The sequence below is a fragment of the Schistocerca nitens genome, chromosome 10 (assembly GCF_023898315.1).
Source record: "Schistocerca nitens isolate TAMUIC-IGC-003100 chromosome 10, iqSchNite1.1, whole genome shotgun sequence".
Lineage (NCBI taxonomy): Eukaryota > Metazoa > Arthropoda > Insecta > Orthoptera > Acrididae > Schistocerca > Schistocerca nitens.
In genome coordinates, this window is record NC_064623.1 from 190,497,843 (window position 1) to 190,503,389 (window position 5,547).

Genomic DNA, 5,547 nt, shown 5'->3' on the forward strand with positions numbered 1-5,547 from the left:
TTGTTTTGGGTTCCATCTAGTAGCACGGTGGTGGTATAGGAGGCCATCAGGAAGTTTTCGCTTGAGGGCGTTGCTGCAGGGAATATGCAACGTAGTAGCACTCCGTTCCAGGTATATGAACACCGACATGCAGGCAGGGGATTAGTGTGGCTCTAATGTATTTCCGACATGTGTGCGATAAACGAGGATATGAGAACTACGGCGACGTTGTTACCGAATGCGTCCGAACAGGACCGCCGAGCTGTTATTCTTAATTGGCTACTGATAGACAAACACCAGAATACGTCTATCGAAGAGGGAAGGATGTACATGAGACGACATGTCTGTCGAAAACGAATTTTGTGGATCACGTTCCGAGATCACAAGTGTCGTAACGCAGAAGATACGAAATGTGAGACATTCAAGTTCCCGCCCTGGAGTTCTGATCTCTCTCCATGCGACTGTCGCGCCTTAGGTCCCTCAAAAAAGGCCTTGATGGGTCAACGATTCTTGTTGGACGAAAATGTGCAACAGCCAGTTACGGACTTCTTCACGCAGCAGAACACTGTGTTTTACCAAACTGGTATCTTTAACCTGGTAGGCCGGTGGGATGGTTGCGTCAATGATAATGGCGATTTTGCCCAGTTGACATATCGACTCTGGATTCTAAGGCCTTCCAACGGAAACTTTTTGATCTCCCGTCCTAGTATACAATTTTATCGGATGTTTGCCTATGATTTAAGCTCGGATTCCAAGGAGATTAACAGTACATCCGCCAGTAATCCCATGTTGTGTTCATTGATCTTGAGAAGGCTGTTGACTGTGTCAGATGGGACAGACTGATGGAAATACTAAGGAAACATGGAGTTGACTGGAGGGATAGACGGCTAATTAGAAATTTATATTTGAACCAGGGAGCAAGAGTGAGAATATGAGGTGTGATGAGTGAAGAAATTGAAATGGGAAGAGGTGTAAGACAAGGTTGCTATTTATCACCAAATTCTTTCAGAAACGACTTCCTGACACTTAAATCTATACTCGACGTTAACAAATTTCTCTTCTTGAGAAACGCTTTCCTTGCCATTGCCAGTCTACATTTTATATCCTCCCTACTTCGACCATCATCAGTTATTTTGCTCCCCAAATAGCAAAACTCCTTTACTACTTTAAGTGTCTCATTTCCTAATCTAATTCCCTCAGCATCACCCGACTTAATTCCACTAAATTCCATTATCCTCGTTTTACTTTTGTTGATGTTCATCTTCTATCCAACTATCAAGACACTGTACATTCCGTTCAACTGCTCTTCCAAGTCTTTTGCTGTCTCTGACAGAATTACAACGTCATCGGCAAACCTCAAAGTTTTTATTTCTTCTCCATGGATTTTAATACCTACTCCGAATTTTTCTTTTGTTTCCTAACTGCTTACTCAATATACAGATTGAATAACATCGGGGAGAGGCTACACACCCTTCCCAACCGCTACTTCCCTTATAACTGCCATCTGGTTTCTGTACAAATTGTAAATAGCCTTTCGCTCCCTGTATTTTACCCCTGCCACCTTTAGAATTTGAAAGAGAGTATTCTAGTCAACATTGTCAAAAGCTTTCTCTAAGTCTACAAATCCTAGAAACGTAGGTTTGCCTTTCCTTAATCTTTCTTCTAAGATAAGTCGTAAGGTCAGTATTGCCTCACGTGTTCCAATACTTCTACGGAATCCAAACATCTTCCCCAAGGTCGGCTTCTACTAGCTTTTCCATTCGTCTGTAAAGAATTCGCGTTAGTATTATGCAACTGTGGCTTATTAAACTGATTGTTCGGTAATTTCCACATCTGTCAATACATGCTTTCTTCGGGATTGGAATTATTATATTCTTCTTGAAGTCTGAGGGTATTTCGCCTGTCTCATACATCTTCCTTACCAGATGGTAGAGTTTTGTCAGGACTGGCTCTCTCAAGGCCGTCAGTAGTTCTAATGGAATGTTGTCTACTCCAGGGGCCTTGTTTCGACTCAGGTCTTTCAGTGCTCTGTCAAACTCTTCACGCAGTATTGTATCTCCCATTTCCTCTTCATCTACATTCTCTTCCATTTCCAGAATATTGTCCGCAAGTACATCGGCCTTGTATAGACCGTCTATATACTCCTTCCACCTTTCTGCTTTCCCTTCTTTGCTTAGAACTGGGTTTCCATCTGAGGTCTTGATATTCATGCAAGTGGTTCTCTTTTCTCCAAAGGTCTCTTTAATTTTCCTGTAGGCAGTATCTATCTTACCCCTAGTGATTTATGCCTCTACATCCTTACATTTGTCCTCTAGCCATCCTTGCTTAGCCATTTTGCACTTCCTGTTGATCTCATTTTTGAGACGTTTGTATTCCTTTTTGCCTGCTTCATTTACTGCATTTTTATATTTTCTCCTTTCATCAATTAAATTCAATATTTCTTCTGTTACCCAAGGATTTCTACTAGCCCTCGTCTTTTTACCTACTTGATCCTCTGCTGCCTTCACTACTTCATCCCTCAGAGCTACCCATTCTTCTTCTACTGTATTTCTTTCCCCCATTTGTGGCAATTGTTCCCTTATGCTCTCCCTGAAACCCTGTGCAACCTCTGGTTTAATCAGTTTGTCCGGTTCCCATCTCCTTAAATTCCCACCTTTTTGCAGTTTCTTCAGTTTTAATCTACAGCTCATAACCAATAGATTGTGGTCAGAGTCCACATCTGCCCCTGGAAATGTCTTACAATTTAAAACCTGGTTCCTAAATCTCTGTCTTACCATTATGTAATCTATTTGATACCTTTTAGTATCTCCAGGGTTCTTCCATGTATACAACCTTCTTTCATGATTCTTAAACTAAGTATTAGCTATGATTAAGTTATGCTCTGCGCAAAATTCTACCAGATGGCTTCCTCTTTCATTTCTTTCCCCCAATCCATATTCACCTACTATGTTTCCTTCTCTCCCTTTTCCTACTCTCGAATTCCAGTCACCCATGACTATTAAATTTTCGTCTCCCTTCACTACCTGAATAATTTCTTTTATCTCATCATACATTTCATCAATTTCTTCATTATCTGCAGAGCTAGTTGGCATATAAACTTGTACTACTGTAGTAGGTGTGGGCTTCGTGTCTATCTCGGCCACATAATGCGTTCACTATCCTGTCTGTAGTAACTTACCCGCACTCCTATTTCTTTATTCATTATTAAACCTACTCCTGCATTACCCCTATTTGATATTGTATTTATAACCCTGTATTCACCTGACCAAAAGTCTTGTTCCTCCTGCCACCGAACTTCACTAATTCCCACTATATCTAACTTTACCCTATCCATTTCCCTTTTTAAGTTTTCTAACCTACCTGCTCGATTAAGGGATCTGACATTCCACGCTCCGATCCGTAGAAGGCCTGTTTTCTTTCTCTTTAATTTTCCTGTAGTCCCCGCCCGGATTTCCGAATGGGGGACTATTTTACCTCCGGAATATTTTACCCAAGAGGACGCCATCATCATTTAACCGTACAGTAAAGCTGCATGGCGTCGGGAAAAATTACGGCTGTCGTTTCCCCTTGCTTTCAGCCGTTCGTAGTACCAGCACAGCAAGGTCAGATCAGTCAATGATCCAGACTGTTGCCCCTGCAACTGCTGAAAAGGCTGCTGCCCCTCTTCAGGAACCAGACGTTTGTCTGGCCTCTCAACAGATACCCCTCCGTTGTGGTTGCATCTACGATACGGCCATCTGTATCGCTGAGGCATGCAAGCCTCCCCACCAACGGCAAGGTCCATGGTTCTTGGGTGGGGGGGAGGGGAGTAATTGACGTCATCGAGTAAAAAAGAAGTAATATCTGCCGTTTCCCGAGGAAGAGTCATAGTCGCTCTGTTGTTCCTGATCTTCATAAACGGTTTAGGAGAAAATCTGAGTAGAAAATTGTTTGCAGACAATGCTGCAATTTGCTGTCTTCTAAATTAATCAGCTGCTAAAAACCGACTGAGCAGTGGTACGGAAAGTGGCAGTTTACACTCTAAATAGTGAAAATTGTGAAGTCATCCACTTGGGAACTCAGAAAAATCCACTGAATTTCGGTTACACGATAAATCACACCAACCTCAAGGCTATAAAGTCAACTAAATACAGTACTTAGGGATTAAAATCATGAAGAGCTTAAGCTCGTGGAGAAAGCAGACCAAAGACTGCGTTTTATTAGCAGGACACTTAGAAAACGCAACAGATCTACTAAGAAAACTGCTTACACTCCGCTTGCCCGTCGGGATTGAAGAAGGACATGGAAATAGTCCAAAGAAGGGCAGCTCATTTTGTATCATCACAAAGTAGGGGAGAAAGTGCCACGGATACGGTACGGGAATTGGGATGGCAGTCATTAGAACACAGGCGTTTTTCGTTGCGACAGGATCTTCTAATGAAATGTCAGTCACAAAATTTCTCCTCAAAGAGTAAAAATATCTTTTTGGCGCCTAGGTAGGGAGAAATGGTCATCATCATAAAATAAGAGGTTCCGCGCGCTTTTCTAGAGCGGAACGGTACAGAAATAGTTTGAAGGTTGTTCGACAACCCGCTGTCAGACCCTTAATTGTGAATTGCAGAGTAATCATGTAGATATAGATATAGATTTGTTTCAAAGTTTCGATTCATTTTTACATAATGACTTATTATATGAAGTAACGTAAGTCTGATTATGTTTGTGTATGCGCGGTGGAATACGTATATTTTTAAAATGTTTAAGTTGCAGAAAGAAATACACAATAACCTCACCATGTCCCCGGCATATATAGGTAGATGGGATAAGCTGAGCAGTGGTGAATTTTTGTCGGTGTATCATAGAACTGTCGTTTACTATATCCATGAAAGTGTCGAATCGACCAGTGTAGCGCAATGGTCTATGAGATATATTATGAGTATTTTATGTTTACGTACGAATGTCGCTTCGGCAGTGACGTTTTAAATTGTCGACGAGCATGCATCATTGTTCTCGCACGTGTCTACTGTGAAAGTAATTTTATTAATTACTCCTTGAACTTTGCGAACAGTATACAGGGTGTAAATTTTAAGTTGACAAACCAGAATAACTCGAAAATTAAGCTTTACACGAAAAAATTTGTAGATTCCAAAGGTGATTATTTTGGAGGAGGACATCGGCTGGTGCTAAAATTAGCCCGCCACCCCAGCCCACTGGGGGTGCGGCGGGAGGAAACTTTAAAATTTCAATTGCGAACCCCCATTTTTTATGGCAGAATCAGACTTTACATTAAAAAAGTACGTACATTTTGTCTTAAAGATTTGTTTTGATTCTTGGTTGATCCAAATATTAATTTTTTTCGCAGCAGATACGGGTAAGTGGGACCACATTTGTAAAATTGTAATTCCTCTCTCTCATACCCCACTCTATGGGGAGAGAGGGAGAGCTTTAGCGAATCAAAATTTACGAAGTAAATAAGTATTCTTTAGCTATTCGTAACCATTTTCCACCCAAAAATGAGAACATGGATTTTCTTAAATTACAGCGCTACCTACCAAGAATCAAAACAAATGTTTAAGACAAAATGTACGTAGG